We start from the raw sequence: 26,281 nt of genomic DNA, 5'->3' as shown, positions 1-26,281 counted from the left end.
GATGCTTGGAACTTAAAAAAACATCACTCATGTAAATAACAAGTCATTCTTCTTTAATAAGCCTAACTAAATACACAAACATGTTTTGCTAATTCTATAAATTGTTTTGTTGCCACTTCCCAGAAACTAAACTAACAATAATTATTAGTAGCCAAATGACATAAGCAAAAAAAATTGCATTAAAGCACGTATAAAATACATACTACATTCTTTTGAAAACCAACATCCTCCCACTTTAAGTTGTTGGCAAACAACCTACTAGAAATTTTAAAGAGTAAAAACTTTTAAAAATAATCACAAAACTTAAAATTGAAAGGAAAAACTTAAAAGAACTAACTTCCAAACGTTCATAAAGTCTATATGTCTAGTCTTTGGATAGGCCTCACTTCTCTTCCACTCCTGGGTTTTATGCAGAATACTTTTGACCAATTTCTATATTACTAGCGGTGCTTTTGACGGAAGATGAGGTAAATCCCTTTCATCATATAAATCATTTTTCAAACAAGAATTTCAGAACAAAAAGGATTGGCTCTTTCACATATTTCTTGTGTTAAAGTTCCTGCTGTCCATAAATCTCATCTTGACTAATCAATCACTGATTAGAGTGCAAGTTAGTTAGTATAGAGTTGGTCTCTCGTCTAGTGAGTCAATCCCTGCGGAGTCGATCCGAGTTGACAGCCAGGCAGCAAGTGCCAAGTGGGTCGTCGAGTTCACCGAAGGAGTCTCTTAGTGTATCACGGTCAGTGCATCGTCGAGAGAGCATGTCGAGATCTGGGAACGACTGAATCGAAGAGTCGGGAGCCATGCTCTGTGTGTCGTCGAGTGCATCGCGAATTGTAGTGTGGAGTCTCGAGAGTACGTGGAGTTCCGAGAACGACGAGCAGAGTCGGGAGCTGTATTCTGGTGCTTAGCAGTGAAGCTGTCTCAACCATGATAACCTGAAGGCTGTGTCGCTGATCGCGTCAGCATGTTTACAGTAGATAACACATGACTTTGGAGCTGTCCTGATCAGTATTGGCTAAATAAAGTGTGTTTCGATACTTCATCAAGTAGTGTCGTCGTTATTCACTCCAAATCTACGAACCCCGTACGAACGTGAAAGAAGAAGAAAACCGCAACAATTGGTGTCAGAAGTAAAAAAACGGTAACAACTGATGTCAGAAGTGGGATAACACAACAACTGGTGTCAGAAGTGGGATAACGCAACAACTGGTATCAGAAGTGGGATTTGCGAGTGAATGCCAGCGACCCGCCTGCAGAGGAAAGCCATGGCGGAGGAAACGAAGACTTTGATGAACTTCTTTACAGAGATCAAAGCCTGGCGAGAAGAGATGAAAGCCAGATATGCTGAGATAAAATCTGGATATAAAGAGATGACAGCTGAGATCAAAGCCTCACTGAAAGAGATGAAAGTGGGACTGGAAGATAAGAAACTCCGGCGAGAAATAAATGTCGGCCAAGAAAAGGTGCGAGAGCAACTCCAACAGGTGAAAGTGAAGTTTACAGAAGATATTGGAGGCATAAAAGACGATGTGGAAATGAAAGAAGGGGCAGTTGAAGAATCAAAGGATGAAGAAGTGAAGGAAGTAGCTAATGAACTATCTGAGAAAGATCCAGAAATGAAGGATGAAATATCTAACGAGATTAAAGACAGAGATTGAAAAGATGAAGAAATGAAGCATGGGAAAGAAGCTTTTGATTCTCAAGTGCCTGAAGTGGAAGAAAGTGAAAATACGACTGTTACGTTCTTGGAAACTGATAGTGAAGTTATGAAAACGCAGTCAGCAAGTGTTGAACCATCTGAAAGTTCATGTAATGCTGAGAATGAAGAAGCTAATGTACAGCTGAAGCAGTGTGCTCCAGTATTGCAAGAAAATTCACCTACCTCACAAACTATGTGTGCATCTCATAGTGCAGGTTTTACAGACAAGGACTTGATTCTAAACCTGGATACTTGTGTTTGTGAAGAATCGGGTTCTGTTCGCGACTCTTAATGCAAACATCGGAACTGGTTTTCAGGAAATAGAGGTAAATAAGCAAGTACCATCTGCTAAAAATACCGAGGTGAACTGTATGCATGCTAAGAATGAACTACAGAGTAGTAAACAAACTCTTTCACATTTTCCTATGGATGAAAAGTCTGAAGGGACTATATCTTCAGACTGTGACATGGAAAACAGAAATGCATCTGAGGACTGCAGTGAAAAAGTATTTGATCCGGGTATAAATAATGAAAAGACTGAGACTGAAATTCATTTAGAACTTTAATTTGTATTATTTAAAATTGTTATGTGTTTAATTTATGTATATAACTTGTACATAGTGTAAATATTTGTTTCTTTAGTTATGTTATAACTGTATGTTTTAAAATGTTTTGTTTGTATCGAATTTGCCTTCTGACCAAGGGTTGTACTGCCCGGGATGTGCAGTCCTTTGGAGGAGGCAGTGTTACGAAATGTACAGGCGCGGTAAGATAACTTCCCCGCAAAGCACTTTTAAGGTTGCCATAAATGGCAAGGGAAGGCAGGGTTGTCACATTTGGTGAGAAATCGCCCATTTGGCGATATACCATGGACGATTGGAGAACCTTCTGGAACGAATTCTTACTGGTTTAGGCCAGACAGTTCTCGAACACAAGCCGAAAGGTATATAAACCCTGCTGGTCCACAGTCAGTCAGTGTGTGCTTCTTAGAGAGTGCCTTGTCGAGTGTGTGTGCCTTGTCTAGAGTGCAAGTTAGTTAGTATCGAGTTGGTCTCTCGTCTAGCGAGTCAATCCCTGCAGAGTTGATCGAGTTGACAGCTGGGCAGCGAGTGCAGAGTGGGTCGTAGAGTTCACCGAAGGAGTCTCTTAGTGTATCACGGTCAGTGCATCGTCGAGAGAGCATGTCGAGATCTGGGAACGACTGAACCGAAGAGTCAGGAGCCATGCTCTGTGTGTCGTCGAGTGCATCGCGAGTTGTAGTGTGGAGAGTCTCGAGAGTACGTGGAGTTCCGAGAACGACGAGCAGAGTCGGGAGCTGTATTCTGGTGCTTAGCAGTGAAGCTGTCTCAACCATGATAACCTGAAGGCTGTGTCGCTGATCGTGTCACCGTGTTTATACTAGATAAAACGTGACTTTGGAGCTGTCCTGATATGTACTGGCTAAATAAAGTGTGTTTCGATACTTCATCAAGTAGTGTTCACTCCAAATCTACGAACCCCGTACAAATGTGAAGGAAGAAGAAAAACGCAACAATTGGTGTCAGAAGTAAAAAAACCGTAACAATATGCAGAAATGTTTTGTCCACATGGATCAATTGGAAAATACCGTGATACAGTCACTCTCTCCAGCAAATGAAGTTCTGAAAACCAGCCCATAAATTCTTCTTTTGTATTAGTGTTGACTTCAGAGTCCCAAGGTATGTTTTCTTTCCACATCTTTTCTAATAACTATTTGAGTATCAGCAAAATAGAACATAATAAACCAACAGGATCGAATACCTTATGAATGACACAAAGAATTATTCTTTTGGACAAAGTTTCAAATTTATAGCTGTCTAACCAGTCCAGATTTATCATCAGCATATCCTTTTTTCCTATCCCATAAAAATTCTAATACAGAAGTAAATGGTTGAGGAACATTATCATTGGTGTAATACCAAACTCTCAAATTGAATTTTCTTTCACTCAGTATGGCTTGAGATGTCTCAATGACGGGTACAGTCAAAAGTCGTTAATTCGGACACCCATAATCCGGAATGATCTATAAACCGGACCTCAAAGCTACAAACTTTCTGCGCATGCGCATAAGACCTTCACGGCTGCAGAAATGCGTGTGCGCACGCACATAATACGTTTACGCATGCACATTTAATGTATAACGGACGGTATAAGCTAAAATTATCTAATTATCTATTTCAGTTAATGTTGCAGATTGCGTTGTTCCTTAATCTTTGAATTGAATCCGGCTTATTATTTTTTGCAGAGTGTTAGAGCAATTTTATAAACAGTTTCATATTTTTAATTTTATAATTTCTGCATGCCATCTTACCAGATTTAAACTGATGATCTATAATCCGGAAAAATCGATAATCCGGAATCGCCGAAGTCCCGAAGAGTCTGGATTAACGACCTTTGACTGTAATACTACTTAAAACTCGTTACTAAATTATTAACATAGAAACTTGAAAGAAGAATCATAACATAAAATTATATCTGGCATCATTCACATATTTTCCCAAATGATAATCTAAGACTGCTCCTAAACGAAAAGGGCTGCTCTTTACACCAAAGACCAATCTGTTGTGTTGCATTACCTTAATTTCTTTACAGTCGCTATTATTTCACCAGAAGAATCTCAAATAGTTTTGTTATTCTGGCCGAACGCTCACTTGCAAAAAGGCCTTTTCAATATCTACAATAACACCATATTTAAATTCTCTAAATCTCAGAAGGAGACTTGGAATGAGTTCTAATAAACTGGGACCGGATTCTACACACTGGCTCAAAGATGGAGATCCAATTTGCCTAGCAGATGCACTGAACATTGGACGTACTTTGGTAGTGCCATGTTCCTTGACTACAGGTTGGTGAGGAAGAAAGTGAAACCTGTATCTGTGACATCATCTATTATTCCCAATTCAATCCATTTTTTAAAGACATCATCATAGGTATCAAACAATTTTTCTGAATTCAGCCTTTTTTGTTGAGACTTCAAGTCTTCTTATCACTATATCTTCATTGGTGGGGAAAGGCAAATGATCATCTTTCCACAGTAAGGCAACTTTGTACCACGCATCTTGAAAATATTTCATCATCAGAAATTCTTTTTCCTTTCATGTTTTTTACTTCGACTGGATATGATATACCTAAGATGTCTAAGGAAAAAAAGGCGAGAATTATTGGCAACTTTCACAAACACTGTTACAATCATCATCGCCATATCTTCCCTTTCAGCATTCACTGGTGTTTTTCTGATCAGTGTCCAGCCCAGGGAAGTTTCTATGGCTACAATACCACTAAAAAGTACTCTTTTTCTGACGGTGTAAAGTCGATCAGCCACATCTGCACCAATTAAAAGATCAATAGAACCTGATGAACCTTCAGTATCATAAAATGGTATATTCATGGAGTGGAGCTCTTTCATTTATGGCTCATTTAATGCAGAAGGGTACAGCATCACAAATTGTATCTTGTTCATAAATATGAAATGCACAAGTAAAATTATCATCTAAATTCTTTAGCTTAATTTTGTACACATTATGTAAATTTTCAGGTGTTCGTTTCTCTCCAAAAAAGGGTGTGGATCAAAATCTGTTGTCTAGAAGGTATCAGGTCTAGAGTAGAAATTAAGTCTTTCCTTAAATATGATTTTTGCGATCCTGTGTCATATGAAGCTCAATCGGCAAGTGTACAATTATTTCCAATTAATTTTACTTTCTGGGTTTGCAAAAGTACTTGTGGTGCGTTGCTAACACTAGAAAGATTCACAGAACTTGCTTCCTTGCTAGTTTCTTTTTCATTGCTAACGCACTTCTTAACGGGAGAATTAGCACTCAACAACCTTGCTGCCGTTTGTGGTCGTTCATAAACAGTTTTAATAGATTTAATGCCTCAGGTCACTTCGTTCTTCAAACCAAAACCAGCCATAGCTAAACTTATGTGTTCCTCAGATTCTACTTCAGATTTCAAAAATTTTAGAAAATGTAGCTGTCCAGTCTACATTTTGGGTTTGGACCATGGTCAGCACTTCTTTGATAGGCTCTTAAAAAATCCTCAGACTTGCAAAATTCAACTAAAGGATGATATGCAAGATTCAACTAAAGGATAAAGAAGTGCAGCACTTTTACCTATAGTGATGGCCAAGGGTTTCCACAGCCCAATTTGTTGTTCCAAATTATCATATAATGCATGTAAGTTATTACAGGAATTTGTAGAATATGCATTTCTCAGGACCAATTTTAACAATTCTTTCCCATAAACTTCCATTTGCAAGTCATTTCGACCAAAATGAGCCTTCAAACATTCTAAGGCCTTGGGATAATTATTAGCAGCAGTAGGGGGAAAACTTTCTATAACCTCCCTTGCATGTGTTCCCTCAACAGTAGCTTGTAATAAATATTGAAATTTATCACTATCAGAAATCGTAGTATCTTTGTCAATTTTTTCAAACTGACTCCAAAAAAAAAATAATTATTCCTTAATTTTACCATCAAATTTTCGTAATTCAAGCTTTGGAAGTTTAAATGTACATTTGCATGCATTCTCATCAACAGATTCATTCAAAATTAAACTTGAAGTACTTATAAGTACTTATATTTTGTAAATTCGGAAGAATACCTTTTACTTTAGTTTTGATTCTGACGGTCTTGTCATAATAATCTTCAACAGCATTAAATTCTGCTTCAATTTCATTTTCAAACAGTGTGCTAAGAAAATGTACATGCGTATCTTCTAAACGTTGATCTTTAAAAAAAAAAAAAATTTTTAAGCTCCAACTGTAATTCAAAAGAATCTATCTCATTTTTCTTTAAAATTTCTTCTAAAATGTTCAAGGATTTTGCAAATGCAGCTCTATGAATCTTCAAGTTTAATAGCTTCTTTACCTTCCATTTTACACTTTAGAATTCCAATCTAACGTCTCTAGTGTCCCACCGAGGGCACCAATAAAATGTTTGCTTACGCGTCAAAATAAACTATTACGCTACCAGCATATCACGGACTCTAAGAGACTACTAAAAATATTCTTAAGTATTTCATTTATTTTCCAAAAAGATGTTTGGAACATAAGTCATTCTTCTTTAATAAGCCTAACTAACTACACAAACATATTTTGCTAATTCTATAAATTGTTTTGTTGCCACTTCCCAGAAACTAAACTAACAATAATTATTACTGGCCAAATGACATAAGTAAAAAATAAATAAATAAAGCCCGTATAAAATTGAATTTGAATTGTTGAAATTCTACAATGGCTAAAATATTTTTATATTGTTTTATATAATTCTCCCTTGAAATACAGTAACTGAAGAATAAAAGAGTTCTGAAACTATATGATTAATGTCACTACTATTCAGGGCTAAAAAAAAACTCCAGCTGACTTTAAGGCTCTATTTCAAGGACGAATAGCTTTTATGGGCCTTTCCTATGATAAAATTCTTAAGTTAGTCTAACATATCTTAGAAAAATAAACAGAGTCTACTGCGAAAATGTACACACACTTGCAACTGATGGCACCTGTGTATTGGTTGCGAAGTTGGATTCAATTATCTTTACATTATGCAGTACAGTAGGCACTACCTAATGTTATCACGTTTGTCGATGATGAGAAAAATATCCTTCAAAAGAGAAAAGGAATTTAACTAATTCAATATAATTAGAAACATAAATACGTGCATTCTCAGCATTTTAATTAAGAAAATGGAAAAATAATTTTTATAATATATTTATAATGTCTTTAGTCCAAAAGTTCATTTATGAACTGTTCATGAAGCTTCTGGAAATTAATTATTTGACTGATATTGTACAACTAATCTCAGTACTCAAGGGTATCCGTGATTGGAAGAGAACTTGCCTATGTAAAACTTAAAAATAAGCAACCTTAGTTTGGTGTAGATGTTTTCAGAAAACTTATATTTCAGAAAGGAAAAATTTCTGCAGAATTTTTTTATTACTCTTTGAGAAGAGGGCAGGTCAGTTCCAAGAGTGACAGAGTTATAGAAATGTATGTCAAACTAACTTTGTTCATCTTTTTTGGTCCAATTTGAAACAAAAGACTAAAATTAAAACCAAGGTGTTTTGCAACTTAATAACTTACTTAGGAATATTTCTCTGCCACTTGGAAATTTTTATTATCAATTTAAAACTTATTTTTTGGTGTTACTTCAGCTTTAAAAATTTATGCTATAATATTTGGATTTATTAAACAAATGATAGATTGCAATAAGTGAATAAGTTGATCTACAATTAAACATGGAAAATGGATATATTTTCCACACTTTACTACACAGACAGGTAGGACTTCAATAATAATATCTGAATGATAACATTAAATACCATCTCCTGTATGTTTGTTTTATGCCATGAACTGTTTTATATGCGGCATATTAATGACATATGACAGTAAATCATGATTGCCTTGGAGGATCTTGAAGGACATCATACAATGGAAGAAACTAGTTATGCTGGAGGTCTTTCATCCAAAGTTGTTCAAGCAACCGCTAGTGCTATGTCACATGTCTGGCAGATGGCTACCAATCTTACACTTCTACTGGGCCGATTGATGAAATTTAACTTGCCCTTTTCATGTCTCAAAAATGAGACTTAGGATGTACATTAGATTTATATATACTGTTGTTGTAATATAGTTATTTTGACACAGACTTTTCCTTGTGCGATTTTTACAAAACTTGGCACTTTGGCATAATTTGAGACATAGAATCAAAATATGGAAAAAAATTTATTTCATTTCAGAAAATTTCCAATTTTGTGTCAAAATACCTATGTTAGAACAATGGTATATATATACAGTACAAAGTCCATAATCCGGACGTCCATTATCCGGATTGCTCTATAATCTGGACCTCAAAGCCACAAACTTTACGCATGCGCGTAGAAAATGCGCATACATTACGCGCATATGCTCTATGCATGCGCACGTTGAAAGAAATGTTTAATGAAGTAAAACAAATATTAAGCTTTTTTTTGTAAAATTTGATACCCTTTAGATCATAATTGCTTTTTATTTCATAAATTATGGTTTGATATTTTTAATAGTATAATTTCTGCATGCCATCTTACCATATTTAAATTGATGATCTATAATCCGGAATCGCTGAAGTCCCGATGAGTCCGGATTACGGACTTTGTACTGTATAAATCTAATATATATCCTAAGACGTGCTTTCGAGACATGAAAAACGCAAGTTAAATTTTGTCATTCGGCTCAGTAGATTGGGAGGTTCCTCCCCTGCAATATGTATCGTGCGAGTCAAGTAACATTTGAAAATTCAATAATTTATGGAATAATGTAGGTAGAGAGGTAAAAATTGACACACATGCTTGAAATGACATGGGGTTTTATTGGAAGCAAAAACAAAAAGGTCAATATATGGCAGTGGGCAGCAAAATGTTAGTGATGCCACATGAGGAGAGCTGTAGCGAGAGAGGAAATCAATCGCTTCATGACTTTGTCACTTTTCTATCCTCACGTCCTTGTGTTATGGTGTTATGTGAATTTATCACATTAATACTGATTGGACCCTTTTTCTTCAAGGAAATGCATAGTTCTGTTATTCAAACTGTCTGCGTGAGATGCAAGGTACACTGAATTGTTACAAAATAGCATCATCCCTATTCTGGCTGATAAACACCTGTTGGAAGGTATGACTTTAATGCAGGACTGTGTTCCACCTCACACTGCTACAAGTGTAAAAGATGTCCTGCACACAACTTTGGTGAGGATCATGTGCTGAGCCGCCACTTCTGTCATGCTTGGTCTCTAAGGTCTCCATGTCTCAATCTGTGCAATTAGTGGTTGTGGGGTTACCTGAAATTACAAATCCGCAATCGTCTGACCACATAGGGATGCTAGAAGACAATATTCAATGGCAATTTCTCACTATAACTACAGATATGCTGTACAGTGCTGTTAACAACACTGTCCCTTGACTACAGGTATTGTTGATGAATGACAGCCGATATGTTGAACATTTGTTATAAAGAATATAATCTTAACTAAGAATCAATTAATATGCTTTGGTTATATAATGTGCCATCTGTTGGGCATTTTAAGCCCTTTTTATTTATTTATTGCTTTCAATAAAACTCCATGACATTTAAAGCATGCGAGTCAGTTTTTACCTCTTTACCTACATAATTCAGTGAATTATTGAATTTTCAAATGTTAATAGGTTTTGGGAGTCGCTCAATACTTGAATTCTTCCATTCAAAATGCTTCCAAGTATGTCAGCTCCTAGAAGAACTCTTATGAATGGTATATATCTTCGAAAATCTGTGTTTTATCCCTCAAGAAGCAAGCTCAACAAGTATTGTTTCATCATGTATTTTGGGTAGTGGTAAGCAAATCTTCAGTTGATCGAGCACAGACATTGAAGTAGAACACCTCTGATCTAAACTTTTACAGTTGCTGCATATCTACTATATTCAGCAGCTGGAGAAATTCCTCTGCCAAACAGTGCTTGAGACAACACTTCCTTTCCAGAAGGAGAGATTTAACTCAGCAACTAAGTTCTTCTCAATATAGGAATGATGTTTCCCACCATCCAATAATGCTCACACACAGAATTCCTTGCCCCTATTCCATAGTCTGATGTGATGGCTTTCAAACATATTTCACATTCTAAGGGAAGTTTGTCAAAACACTAGAATTTTGCTCTTCATCTACTACTTTGTCCTTTATAAGAAGTTAATAGCTTTCATGAATATAGTCAAAGTAACACGTAATGCTTCCTATCCACAAATCAAATATTGACTACTGTGGCACATTTTTGCCATATGACCAAGTTTAAGGGAACCAAGGCAGAATTTCTGTCGCCAAACTTGGGACTTTCTGTCATTATAACTCATTGTTGACAATTTTTGACAACCCTCACAGAATGTACAATTAACTTTTCCAGTAAATGGGTTCAAAGACTCATACCTTTCAACAGGTACTTAAGAGAAGCAGCAGTAGGTTCATCTCATTGAACTGGTTTATGAAATTCCTTTCACTTCATACCACTTCCAAACACACTTTCTGCTAAAATATTATATTCTTCAACCTCTACTTCATGACCTAGGAATGATATCAAATTTTCTAGAACCTTTTCATTTACAAGAACTAATTCTCCTTCTTTGACTTATTGAGTCTATACCTGTCCCAAGCCTTTAAGACTTCCGTCAGAAGACATGATTCCAGAACAGGCTATAGCACTGCGGCATAATTTGATGCTGTAATACACCATATCTCTATTACTCCTAGATATCAACCAAGTTTATCACATAAATCAGTTAACTTCATGATAGATTTGTTATTTACTAATGCCAAAAGATCTTGAATGTAAACTTGTTAAATCCTTTCTGCCACACTGGGACTTTAGCTGGTAAATAACTAAATTTCAAGTTCCACATGATCAGCCTTTACTTTAGTCTCAGTCTCCGATCTAGTTGTCATTTGACGTTTCTTAAGTATACATAATATTATTGAACATAAATGCTCTACATGAAACAGAACTTATATAAAATAAATCAGAAACAATCAAAAATTAAATGATTCCTAAATTATATAGTTTACCTCCAATAAGAGTAATATTTGATTCATAAACTTGACAACTTTTGTTCACTACTTAATGCAAAACACAATGTCCTGTCACAAACGCCACTTTTGTTTTAACTTGGAATTCCAATTTTGTTTAATATCCAATTTATTTTCACTTCACAAACGCACAGACACTAATGAGACTATTTATATATAGGGTTTAAAATAATGATCAAATGCTCTGTACAGCTTAATTGTGAATAAAGTTCAATGTTTTCTGTAGCATAATTTAAATGCTGCATAGCTAGAAAGGTAATAAATTTTACCAATCACAACATTCCAAAAAAGGTGGGTTGTCAGATTCATAGATAAAACAAAAATGTACAACAAATGATTAAATAATACCAAATAGGAAATTCTTAACAGAAGTGGAAACCTCCACATACTCAAAATTCTGCTGCACTTACAAAGAGATTTCATCGGAAAATGAAAGTATTTTCTGTTAACTTTCAATATTTGATTTGCTTATCTCTCAGTTCAAATAGAATTTTAAAATCATTCAACAGCTGATAATTAGTTTCAAGAGCTATTAAAATTTCAGAAATTGATAATTGTATTTTTGGACAACATATATGGGAGTAGTCACATGGTGTCCAAATATAAAATGAACAGATAAAAACAAAAAATTATCATTGCTCCTTTATAATATCCCGACATAATATTTTAAGCAATAAACTGATTTTGCCTACATTGCTATTTTATACGAATTACACATCACAAAATTTCAGAGTGCAAATTAACATTTCAACTTAGTTTGATATACACTTTACTATAGCATGGATGGCCAAACATCATGTCAACAGGGGCTACCTGATTGGAAAGTTCAAGATTCACAACTAAATTTTTCAAAAGCCATGAGCCCATATTTTCATTATTTTAAGCGAAACTTTCAAATGCAAAAACATATATGAAGTATTAATTCAGAAGTAAAACAACAAAAATCAGCGTTATATTTTCAAATTTTCACAGGACTAGTTTCGATGGTTTTACCAAACCACCATCCTCAGCTGCGAAAGCGCAAATGAACAAGATAGCATATAATGATCAGATAAGATAAGAAAGCCTGGACAGAAAATAAGCCAGTGGCGGCATCTGTTGATGAAACCAGAACTAAAACATAATTTCTTTAAAGGGTGTGAAGGCAAAGACGAATTGGAATTAGGATTGTTAACTAGAACAGAAAGATTTTTTTGAATGTGAAATGCCTCTAGAAAATCCAGTTCACCAATGGAAGATGATTTTTTGATAATTTTGTCTGTAGAAAAATTGAAAGTGTGATTTTTTGGACCAACAATGTTGGGCAACAGAAGACTTTTGTGTTTCCTTTCTTCTAATACATACCTCATGTACCTTGACATGAAATTTTAAGGCTCTCAAAGTTTGGCCAATGTAAATTAAACCACACTTGTGGAATCTTGTAAATACCCCAAGAATTCATATACAGAATGGGGTCCTTGAGTATGGGACTCGGAATTTTATTGATGGGAGAATAAATGACCCAAAAGTTAAATTTCTGCAAAATATGTGCAACTTTATAGCTAATTGATGGAAAGAAGGAAATGACAACAGAATTTTTATAATCTCCTAAAACAAGAGTGTGCCCTTTAGTGTGTTGAGATGAGAATTTTTTAACTGCTTGATTAATAATGTTGGGTGAAAAGACCCTTTCAATAGCTATTGCTTTTAAATAATTTAGTTCATCAAGGGATAGTTTGCAAGAGCAAACTTGTAGAGCATGGAAAACATAGGAATAAAACGAGGCTAACTTTTGTTTAGTCGGATGACATGAGTTAAAGTGTGGTGGAAGGCAAACTGATGAAGGTTTACAGTAACCGTAGTACTGAAGTTGGATGTGTTACGTGCGACCAGAATGTCGAGAAACGGAAAGAGAATTGCTATGATATTTAACAAATGCAACATTTACATTATAAAAGTTCTTATTTATTACAGTAACAACTCCAATTATCCAAACTTCTACTATCTGAATCGTTTTCAGAATTTTTTAGAATCAACTGAAGAAGAGAAAGGAAAAGAGAAAAAGCTCAAGAAAAGGAAAGGGAAGAGACAGGAGAAGATGAGGATGACATGTCACTTGAGGAATTAAAGAAACATTTTTTTGAAAATTGCTGGATGTTCAGAAGTTAGTACTGAGGATACAGCAGAATGAATGGTGTGCGATTCGTCAGACCCTGGGTTTTAAATTCTAAATGATAATGAACTTACTGAAAGTGTGAGAGAAGAAAGTTTCAAGGAAGAAGATGTTTCGAAGTTGAAGCAGACATGGGACCATCAGCTAGTGAAGGGTTTGCCGGCCTTGAAGTGGATAGAGTGTCAGCCCGAGTGTGACCACATGCAACTTCTCACTGTCAAGAGGATGTACGACTTGGCTGCCCTAAAGCAGATGAAGACAATCAAACAGCTTACTTTGATAGAGATGTTCAGCACTTGTAAGTACTGTACAGTACGCTATATAAATGCACATTAAAACCTCTTTTTCTTTAAACATAGTTTTTTTCCCATTTTCAACACACAGTAAATACAGTAATTAAAGGGTACGTCAGACATTTTCTTTGGAAAAAATCCAATTATCTGAATTTTTTATTATCTGAATAGGGTGCGGTACCAATTGATTCGGGTAATTGGAGTTCTATTGTACTTGTATATTATTGCACAAGTCATGTTCGTAAGTAAATCACAGAACACTATATATTAGTGTAATATCTTGGTTTTATTATCTTTTAATAATATGTTTATTTATTATCTTATCTGTCAGTTTATAATATAACCAGTTATTTATCAACGTAGAATGGCGCAGATTTTATATAAACACGCAAAACACATTTGTATGTAAAACCTATTTGATTTATATAAAAATCTCCACAAATCTAGAGTGGAGAAGTATCTTTTCTTTCTTTCTTCTTTTTCTTAATGCTATACTTTACATCAACATGTTCTTTTTCTTAAACAGACTTATTCATTTATTATCAGTATGTATCTCAGTGAAAGCAGAGAGAAATCTGTGTCTTGCACTCACATGCATAGACAGAAAAAGTCTTAAATAACTGATTAAAATCACCTGATGTCAAATATTATACCTTGACTGAAGCAATCTTGTACTTCACAATTGGTCAAGGGAAAATATGTTTTTTTTTTATTCTTTCTTCATGCTACATACCTTTCAACTGGTTCCTCAAAAGCATGCTTTTATTTTTTGGCTCGTGAAATCCTTGATTTTTTTTTTTTTTTAACTTTTCACTTTTTTTTATGCATACTAAATTTATTGGGGGAGGTGCCCAGGAAAATGTTTTGCATAAGGGCCCAAGAGTTCTAGTTACGCCACTAGCAGTGGCAATACATTTTTCCCTGTACACAGACTAGTGTAGGCACCGTAGATATCAGCAGACATGCATGTCCTCGTGTAAATGGATCTTTTCAGATGACTATTTCCATATACAATTTTATGCAGAAAAACAAAAATCAACAAGTAACATCATGGCCAATTTAAAGAGACCATGGAGGTCAATGATTTTTTTTTTTTTTTTTCCTTTTCTTTTTCTCACAAGAATTCTTTATTCTTTTTAATACAGTCAAAAGTCATTAATTCAAGACACCCATAATCCGGACCTCAAAGCTACAAACTTTCTGCGTATGCATCGCATTTATGCGTGCGCGTAAGACCTTTACGACTGTGAATTTGCGTCTGAGCATGCGCGTTTAATGTATAACGGACGATATAAGCTAAGCTAAAATTATCTAATTCAGTTAATGTTGCAGATTGTGTTGTTCCTTAATCTTCGAATTGGATCAGGCTTATTATTTTTTGCAGACTGTTAAAGCAATTTTATAAAAGTAAGCTTGAACTTTCGATTATGTCAAATAGAATTTCCGATATATAATCATAGACTCCAACCTTCAGCAAACCTTGTCAGTAGTCAACGCGCGAACGACATTTTTACAACTTTGAAAATGTGCACGTAGCGTATGTTGTAATTAACCATTCATTAATTTTAAATTAATAATTAATTGTAATCAATTTTATTACATTTAAAATCCATATACATATAAAACTGAATAATTAAAAATATACCTTGTAAATTATATGCACATTTAATTAGAAATTTTCTTTTAACTCCTCAAGCATTCACTAATAAAAAGTACTTCAAATCCATGTTATATTTGAAAAATAAATACAGAACAAAAAAGTGGAACTTAATGTATGGTTAAAACTAAGTGAAATAGGACCAGACAAAGAAATTGATCTTTCTTAAACAGGCCAAAATTTCACACTAAATTTTAGAATTAAAGTATTATAACATAAATTTTGATAATTAAAATGGTAACTAATTTTTATTCTAATAATGTTTTTATGTGTGCATATTTAATGCAAATAGCCAATCTATTGAAAAATTATCATTCTAAAATGTAGTAGTGGTACTAAAATTTTTCAGTTTTTGTTTAGATGGTACGCATTAGTCAAAAGATTGAGAACCACTGATCTACATTAAATTGCGCCTATATTTTACATATTCTCTCTTAAAATTTATTTTATCTATTTGTGTAATTAGCAGACTGTTTAAGGCCTCTATAATTTGTAAATCCTTTTGATATTTTCAAAACATTTTTATAAAGTTTTACAGATATTTTCATTCACTTAATTTACTAAAGATCTATTTTTTTGTCATTCATATGCAAAAATCCCTTAACTAGTCTTTATATTGCTGCCAAGATGTAATTTCTAAAATTAAAAATGCTGGAACCCCATAGAATGTTGTCAAGAATGGGAATACAAGTTACTGATTACAATTATGGATCAAGCAATTAATAATAATGCCCGGCCCGAGTTAGGAAAAGAGAAAAATCGGTGCTTCAATTCCGCGAAGCCCAAACTCAGTTCGTCCAATGTCTAATATGTAACTTTCCATTTTCCCAATATACGGGCCTCAAGTTTACAAATATATGGTCAATCAGGAAGGTCTTACCCCTAAGTTTCAAAAAAAAAATAAATAAATAAATAAATAAATAAATAAAATGAAAGAGAGAGGACGTTCTGCCTTTCCAGCGTGGGAAAGTCACAGTCCTGAAATACACTGCTGGCCACCCAAATTGCAACACCAAGAAAGACAAGAGATATCACAACAAAATTTATTTAGTAGATATCATGTTGAGCAAGTATCAAATGATTAAATTTATAGACTTCTGTGAAGTGTGGTTCCTTCCAGAATCAGAAGCCAGAGTAGCCGCCATTGCTGGAGATCACCACTGCCACACGCCTCGGCATTGATTCAAAGAAACTTTGAATGTGTTCTTGGGATACAGCAGACCCAGCAGCTTCCACACGTTGCCAAAGTTGATCTAGTGTGGCAGCTTCAGATGTAATCTGGGGCAATCGTTCAGCAACCATGGACCCCATGTTTTCTATCAGCAAAAGATCCGAAGTGCGAGCCGGCCAGAGAAGCAATTCAATCTGGCGATTGACGACGACCCTTGGACAATATGTGCCACGTGTGGTCACGCATTATCCAGTTCAAATATGGCTGTGGGCAAGCCCTGAAGGTAAGGAAGGACAACTGGTTCCAACACCTCGGAGATGTAGCGCTGGCTGTCTAAAGTACCGGCAATGCACACTAGAGGACTTTAGAGTGATATCCAATACCGCCCCATATGATAACACCCGGTGCAGGACCAGTGTGGTGGTACATAACACAGCTGTTCAGCATCCTCTCTCCACGGTGTCTCCAGACTCGAATCTGACCATCATGGTGTTGCAGACAGAAGCGTGACTCGTCAATAAAAACAATTTCATTCCATTCTGCCATCCACATCCTTCTTTCACTGCACCATTGGCAGCGGAGACGTTTGTGGTTCTGCATCAAGAGTACACGAAGCAATGGACGTCTTGCGGACAGACTATGCTGTAAACGGAGTCGAATGGTATGCGCAGACACTGGATGATGCGTTACAGACTGAATGTGCTGTGCTATGGTTCGTGATGTGACCGTGTGATCCGTCACTGCCATGCGCACAATGTTCCTGTCATCATGGGAAGTGGTGCACTGAGGTGGATGCGATCGAACACGTCAGTCCGTCATACCCTCCTGCATCCAACGGTCACATATCCACATTACAGTTGTTCGGTTTCGTCCGACACGACTACCGATTTCCCTGAAAGATAATCCACACTCTCGGTAGGCCCCTATCCTTCCTCCGTCGAACTCGGATACTTGATCAAACGATGATCGCTGTTTACTACAAGGCATAATTGATCGTTTTCTTGAAAAAACCTCAAGAAAGACACAATTTCCGAACTTGAAATCGTCGAAAACTTCAAGCCTTAAATAGCATTTTGAAGTGGCGCCACAGGCACGCGTGATGTGATTCTGCGCTGAAATTCTAATTATTTGCATATCTCACCTCCGCTAATGCATGTTGTAAATTTCATGTTATTTGCATGCTTCCCTCAAGGTGTTGCATTTACGGTGGCCAGCAGTGTAGCATGACAAGAAAGAAACTTACCTGCTTTTCTTCGGTCCATACCGCAGAAATGATTGAGATGGAAGAAGCAAAAGAAACTGAAACCTAAAAGTAGTTGCTGAGTGTAATAACACTATGGGAGGTGCTGATAAAGTTGATCAACACCTTACAGACTATCCCACTGCCAGAAAACGTAGAAAGAAATATTATGTAAAGCTATTTTCCCATCTTCTGGATCAAGCATTTTGGAATTCCTTTATTATTTATCAGTTGCCAGATGATGGAAAATGTAATATGAATTACAGAATCTCAATTGTGGAATAAATCATTGAAGATAATAAGCATATATTCAGCTGACATGACCAGAGCATCCTAACATGAACTTGTTGTGACTTACGGGTAGACACTTTCTTGAAGACATTCCACCAACGGGAAAAAAAGGGTGAAGAGCAGAATCGCTTCACCCTTCTTCCACAAACATAACATGGCACTAATTTGGCATCTTATGTTTGTGGCTTTTTACACGAGCAAGAAGAATTGGATATTCATTAATTTCCTTTGACTTTTAAGTGAAAATACATTGATATGTACATGGGCAAAGTCAATGGAGTGCGCTATGCCGAATTTGTACAATTCTCCGATTTTTTTTTTTTTTTTAAGTGAAAATAAGTTGATGTGCACATGGATACCGAGTTTAGGCAATTCTTTAAAATGCACCAAGCAGTGGGTGAACCTGCTTGGTGCATTTTTAAGAACCAACCAGTGGGTGCACTCTCCCCAAAAAGACTACTTCAACCAGACAATATTTCCTTTGTTGTCGTAAAATTGATGAAAAAGGAGAGAGGATACGACGCGAGACTAGAATTTATTGTAAAGACTGTGATGTAGGCTTGTCTTCCATGCCATGTTTCCATATATACCATACCGTAATGGATTTGTGAAATTCAAAGTAATTTGAGGGACATGGAATTCATGACAATTGATATAAATATTTTTTATTGTTATACTAGTTTATTATATTTGTCTTGAAAATTATGTCATTTGACTTATTTTACTATAATATGAGCAAAAATTACTATAATCCATTAACATTTCCCGCATATGTGAAAGCATTGGATATAGTAATTATTTCATTTAAAATTTTGTTTAAAAAAATAGCTATTTCTAACATTTTGATGATAATAATGAATAAAATTAAAGAGAAAAAAATTTTTCAATTTTGGGCATGTTTTTCTCAAATATATTCCACAGGCAAGGGGTTAAAAAATAAACGCCAAAAAACTCCAAATACATAAAGCTAATGAGAACCTAAATCTTTAACTTACAGTGGCTTGCATTTTTCATTTTTATTTCCAAATATCAGATACTAATTTATTAGCAAAATCACTATTTTTCTTTTACATGTATTAGTGATCATCTATTTCAAAACCTACTTATTTTTTAAAAAGTTATTCGAAACAATTGTTTGGTAAAAGACAAATTATTCAAAAAGGTCTCAAAATTAACTCTCATAAGTATTCGGATATCTACAATAAACAGCTTATATTTAATAAAAACATGATAATAACTGGACATAACCATACTTCATAAGATTTCCTTTAGCTAAAATTACACTTTTCATGCACTCTGGTACAGATTCAATGAAATTTTTCATGCAAGAATGTTTAATTTCTATATAATAATTACTTTTTAACAGAGTTTTTTAACATCAGGTTCCCTTATTCTTTTGTCCAATTCACTCTATAAGTGTTCTTATAGGATTCAAGTCTTTAGAATATGGGGAATTTGACAGTTGTACAATAACCACAAGGGAACATTTAGGGCTGTATGTTTAGGATCCTTATCCGGTACAACTCTAATATACACCCTAATTTCACCAAATGTGGCGAAATTTCCCTAATTTCACCTGCGCTGGTTTTGGCACGACTGCGTGTTCTATGGCAACCCTGTTGATGTTGAAAAATCTTTCGCTGGAGCTCGTTGGTTCGCATCTGTGTCTGAGAAGATCGGAGGGAAAGATAAATTGGTAGTTGTTGAATTGAAGTTCGGCAAAAGGAAATCTGATTGTGGCTATCCTGTTGAGAGGTAGTGGGTATTTGGAAGTGTGAAAAGAGGGTCTGAGAGATTATTTTTAATGGCAGTGCATGATAGAAGTAGGGATTAATGATTTTATTTATTTGTGAACCATAGTATAAATTTTCTGGATAGTGTGTCTGGCTGTCATGTAAATACGATAGTGATTACGTGGCGGCATGTTAAAGGCGGTATGAAATTTATATTTCTGCTATTCGAAAACGCATTAATTCATGGTAAGTGGATTTTATTTTATCCTTGTTCTTATTTTGTAGAATGCTATGTTCATTGGTTCTTTAGTATGAATTTCTGTCGTTATTGTAGTTTTTTTAAATTGTTTGAAATTTATTTTAGTTTATTTTGTTGTTTAGTGTCTAGACTGTACAATTCGTAGATGTTTTTTAAAGTTGAAACAGAACGCTGTGTACATGGTATTATTTAAAATTTATTGTTGTTATGTTATTTTATTAAAGCGAGGAGTGCGTAGATCGTAGATTCCTTCCTTGCCTAAATTGCGCAATTCGTAGAATTTTTTTTAAGTTTAAACAGGATGCTGTGTACATGGTATTCTTTGAAATTTGTTATTGTTATGTTAATTTATTAAAGCGAGGTGTGCGTAGTTTGTAGATTCGTTCGTTGCCTACATTGTGCAATTCGTAGATGTTTTTTTAAGTTAAAACATGTCGCTGTGTACATGGATTCTTGTCAAATATTTTTGGTTAGAAACTTTACATTTTTGCTATCTAAATTTTTTGTTTTTGTTTCGGATTTTTAGCTAAATTGTGTGTTCAAAACTTAGTTTTTGCATGTGCGAAAACCGCGTTTTTGGAGACATTTTAGGCTAAAAATTCAAAATGTAGACAAAAAATTTAGATAGTAATATAGCATCGTGAAGTTTCTCGCCAAAAATATTTGGCGAGAAATTTGGCGACTTGAGGGCACATATCAGAGTAGTTCCCCTTATCCTGATAGAACTTCAATACGTTTTGCATTCCAAGTTTCCTTGAAGATGCTTCCCGGTTCTCATTAAGAACATTTATACATTTACACTAGACCACATCATTTTCAACACACATTAAATTTCATATTGTAAAGGCAGGAAAACATCCCCAAACCATTATGCCTCTAGCACCATGAATAACATTAAGCAACAAATTTTTGACTTTAATTTGGATTTTGTCACATATTAATGTGCCTATCAAGCCCAAGTATAAGATTCTGACACTTCTGCAAATATAACATTGCTAGAATACCATAACATTTTTGTAATTTTGAGAACATCAGATACTTTCTTCATTCAAGAACTTCCTTCTTTCTGATCACCCGCCGTATTCATGTGTCATAAATAATTTTGGGGTCTTGTTTGAATTTTTAGTAGAATAAATTCGCAATTCCTTTGCATAAGCTTAGAATGCAGTCCAGACTTCAAAGCATTTTCAACAGTTCCACGAAATATCCATCACTTTATTACACCAAAGATAGTTAAAACACTTTATGCCAAGAATTTTTGGGTGTTTCGAATACTTTTATTTACCATCTTTAAAAAGATCAATTACTAAATTTCTAATAGAATTGGCCATTAACTTGTACCATCTTACCTAAGTCTACTTGAGATATCGAACTATTAATTTATTTTGCTAAACAAGCAAAAATTTGCAAATGCAGATCATAAATCTTGTGATATATTTTCGTTTAAAACAAAGATTGTAAAAAGAAACGTGTGCTAAAACACTTCAACAATAATTTGGAACGTCAAAATTATTATGTATCAAATAACACTTTTTTAATGAATTACTTTATTGCTAGGAATATATTGATACTATTTATTTAAGAACAAAAAATAAGCAAATAAAAAAATAATATATTAGAAAAAATTTAAAATCTATATTTCAATATTTAGTACAAGATCTAAGTAAATAAATTTAAAAAATACGAGTGTCCAAAAAAAAATATCAGCCACTGTATATGAAGTTACAGTAGCAAATATAATGTTACAACCATCACTGATATTTCCTATTTCTTTACTTTTGTTGACAACAAAAAAGAATATTCTCAGATGCATTAAATTAAGGAAAAGGGAAATGGAGGAGGTTAAGTATAAATTGCCAAAAAATAAATGATGAATGTAAATTAAATATTTATAATTTATATGTCATAAAAGAAAAAGCTAACTTTTCTCCCCCCCCCTTTTTTATGATAAAGTTGGAGGAGATACTGTCCAATAATTTTGTGAGACTACATGACAAAAGAAAAAATTTCTTAGACAGCTCAAACCTCCCAAGAAGTCTTCCTCAGAAAACTTTCTTCTATATATTCAATACTGATAACAAACAGGAAAACGAAACATTTGCAGCTACTGAATTTTTTACCGCTATGCAAGCTAAAGCTTTTATACTGATGGAATTTTCACATTTTTTAGTTTATAATTTTGGTAACAAATGTATCATTAATACATCTAAATTTCAAAGTGTACTTAAGTAAATCAGCTATGAAATATTGATATACCCCACTTAAAAATTTCGTATACGGTTGCGAAAGAAACGCTTTATGTCATTTTCCCTGTCAAGCATTTACACATTACCTACAAATTTGATTGACATATGCACTCTTAAATAATTTAGAATATTTCATAATTACATCATTCTGTTTCAATAAAAACGCAGCTGAAGAACACCCAAAATTTAAATACATGCTATATGAGTGATAGGGTGGTATTTTCACTTTGGTTCACGCACAAAGTAAATTACGTTTAACGTGTCAAAATACATAAATAAAGTTATTTCACAATGCACTAACAAAACAGATTAAAACTTCTGCAGAAAATATCATTTATCATTGCTGATACATATCTTTCTTAAACATCTCTTTAACAAACACCACTACGGAATAACAATACTGACTGAATATTTGTTTATTAAGTTATTACGCGGTGTAATTGTCATGCAACTTAAGAAAAAAAAAATACTGGAATAAAAGCTTTTTCAGAGACACTTAAAAAAAAAAGGCCTTATCCAGCATTATTTTCCGGGAAATAATAAATTATAAATTACTCGGAAATATTCCAAAATGATTAACTTTTTCATTCATTGTATTACTTTAAACAGAACATAACACCACACAGACAGCACACACTTAAATTGTATATATTGCAAAGGAAAATTACCGCTTTTTTCCCCGTGAACAATTTATCCATAGCCTTTAAACTTTGTTTTGGAACCACACAAGAAAGGAGAGAGATATCCAATAACTCTATTTAAACAATATTACAAAAGAGTGCCATCTTACTTGCTCACTTCTTCACGGGTATTATTAATAATTTGATATTTAAAATTCCAACACATATCGCATAAACACACACACCCTGCAAATCTTAATATCTGCAGTACATCACTGTATGATATCTAAAACAACATGTATTCAAACATCACTCCGCTGTCGCCATTTCGATGTCACACAAGGATCAGTCTTTAATCGGACATGATTTACTACTAGCCCCATCTATTCTTCCTTTACTCAAGGAGAAAGTTACTCTCGACTTACAAGATTTCTCTGATGATGTTAGTTTACAAAAGCGATTAGCTATAATGTAACAAAAGTGCTTCAATGTAATTAGTTAGGTAAAGGATCTAAGTTTTTTTTTAACCAGAAAACAAAATATATAAATTCAACGATATGAATTACAAGGCTCATGAATTAGTCGTGAAGTTGATTCTAAAAAGTATGGATTTATCTGCAGTGTAAATAAACATCAGGTTTTTCAAGTGCATTTCAAATACTTAAAACTTTAAAAAGATAATTTAAAAACTCTGTGTCCTTCCTCTAAATCTAACAAAGGAACGAGAAAAACTTCCTGTGATTTCCACTAGTAAGCAGAACATTTACAGCAGAACTGTTAGAAAAATATTGAAAGCGTAGCCTCATGAAATTTATTGCATTTTAATTCTAAATACATTTGAAATGAATATTTAATATTTCAGAAACCCTATTTGTGAGATCGAAATTCCAAGCAGAAGAGAAAAATTCCTAAGAAAATAAGCTCTGGTGATAAAATACTAAATTTAAAATTTAAATGTTTTGAAATTTTGAAATGAGAACGAAGCATAAGATTTGTAACTAGGAAAAAAAAAAAAAAAAAGATCCATATAAATCAAACGTTTACACTTATTCAGATACGAGCATAAAAATTATTTAAATTCTTTAAATTCACACATGTTTCATACAGGAAAGGAAACTCGGTTACCCAAGATTCTCTAAAAACTGCTTGAGAAATATTTGATAATACAATGATATTAATGTCACATTTTGTTTTCAGCCCAATTAATGGCTTAAAATAGCCTTGCGCTTTGAAATATCTGAAGTTTAATTGTTTCGTTAATTTGTCTTCCATTTTCATTGCTGATATCCTTTAAATAAGTGCGATACCGGAGTGCTCGATCTCAAGGACCAGTCCTCATCCACACTTCGAAATAGAGGTTGAAGTGCGATGGATGTTGCACAGTGAACAGAATGATATCAGGCGCTGAGCGTCTCGGAAATAAATTCACTGATCTAGCAACAAGACAGGAGATAATCAAAAATGCAGCAAGAAGAATTTAAGGAACATAACGAAAAGAGTAATAGTTCAAGAAAAATAAAGTATACATACAGATTAAAAAAAAGATAACCAGGTTCATGCCAATATATAAAATACAAAGTATACGGAAATATCACCAGATACCAAAACTCAAACCGAAAGTATGTGTAAAAGAAATGAAATTTTGATTTGAAATTTTGATAAACATTTCTTTAAAAATGTTGAAGAAGACAAATAAATTGAGCGCTGGAGCTGTGGTATTATGAATTTCGTCCATATGAGCTGATATTATATTGTTAATATCGAGAATGAAGTATTCACAGAAAATATTACTCACTTTCTTAATAATGGACTTAGAGCACGAAAATGCTGTAAAAATACTATTTAGGTTGCTTTCCTGACGGTCGATGTTTTCCTTTGGTTTAAAACCCTTATCACATACGATATTTGTTGCCGGAACAAAACGTTTGCTAGAACAGTTCTGAGAAACGCCCTTTGGCGAAATAGGGTTACCATCTTCACTTGATAAACAGACTGAGAGCCAAACAAGAAGCAGTTATCGCTCAGATTGGCGAAAGTGACGTTTCCTTTCAAGTGCCATTCGCTTCTTCGTGTTGTTTTGTATAGCTCACACTCTTTTCGTTTTAAACTTTATTGTTAGTAATGGAAGATAATAGAAAGGTGATTGCTATCAAGTTAATCACTTTGATCTCCATTCTGGCACTTCAAGTAACAGATAAACACACTTCTGGTTATAGTAATCAATTACATCAGTAATAGCCAAATTCTGTATACACTAAAAATAGTTTAAAACGTGTGCTGGATAAGTCTATTTATCAGACATTATTTATGTGTATTTTCTGTTGTCTGCATTGCAATGAAAATTTGATGGCTCACTGGAAACTTTGTTACCTGGTGACCACCTTCTGACCTTGACTAACTCTGTGGATTATAATTACTCTTCTGTCCATTCAAACAAACGGTACAACTCTGATATACGCCCTAATTTCACCAAATGTGGCGATATGTGCTCTGCGCTGGTTTTTGGCGCGATTGCGTGTTGTATGGCAATCCTGTTGACGTTGAAAAATCTTTCGCTGGAGTTCGTTGGTTCCTGTCATGCTTTGTGTCTGAGAAGCTAGGGAGGAAAGATTTAATGGTGAAAGTTGTTGAATTGAAGTTCGGCATAAGGAAATATCGTCGTGGCCATCCTGTTGAGGGGCAATGGGTATTTGGAGGTGTGGAAAGAAGGTATGGGAGATTATTTTTAGTGGCTGTGCGTGATAGAAGTAGGGAATTGTGATTATTTGTTATTTTATTTATTTGTGAACCATAGTATGAATTTTCTGGATAGTGTGTCTGGATGTCATATAAATACGATAGTGATTACGTGGCGGTATGAAATTGGTATTTCTGTTGTTCGAAAAAGCATTAATGCTAAGTGCATTTTATTTTATTCTTGTTCTTATTTTGTAGAATGTTATGTTCATTGTTTTTTAATATGAATTTCTGTCGTTATTGCTGTTTTTTTTTAATTGTTTGAAATTTATTTTAGTTATTTTGTTGATTAATGCGTACCGTCTAAATTGTGCAATTCGTAGATGTTTTTTAAAGTTGAAACAGAACTAACTCTGTGTACATGGTATTCTTTGAAATTTATTGTTGTTATGTTAATTTATTAAAGCGAGGTGTGCGTAGTTCGTAAATTCGTTCGTTGCATAGATGGTGCCATTCGTAGATTTTTTTTTTAAGTTAAAACATATCGCTGTGTACATGGACTGTTGTCAAATAATTTTGGTTAGAAACTTCACGGTTTTGCTATCTAAATTTTTTGTTTTTGTTTCGGATTTTTAGCTTAAATTGTGTG

At 34.3% G+C, this 26,281-nt stretch overlaps 1 protein-coding gene across 1 annotated transcript in view; it reads right to left on the bottom strand.

Moving 5' to 3' along the window:
* LOC118200554 (uncharacterized) overlaps positions 1 to 23,329 on the bottom strand; it is a 281,729-nt gene extending 258,400 nt beyond the window's left edge. The window contains exons 1-2 of the mRNA XM_085807694.1: positions 23,005 to 23,329; positions 13,521 to 13,689 (exon numbers count right to left, since the gene is read on the bottom strand). The gene's annotated coding sequence lies outside the window, so the exon portion shown is untranslated. The remainder of the gene's footprint in view (positions 1 to 13,520; positions 13,690 to 23,004) is intronic.
* Between the last annotated feature and the right edge of the window lie 2,952 nt (positions 23,330 to 26,281).

Source organism: Stegodyphus dumicola, chromosome X1 (assembly GCF_044657685.1).
Source record: "Stegodyphus dumicola isolate Sdum_Otavi_A_Nest chromosome X1, ASM4465768v1".
In the NCBI taxonomy this organism is placed as follows: Eukaryota; Metazoa; Arthropoda; class Arachnida; order Araneae; family Eresidae; genus Stegodyphus; species Stegodyphus dumicola.
Note: the sequence above shows the minus strand (reverse complement) of the source record. Positions and strands in the feature narration are given on the sequence as shown.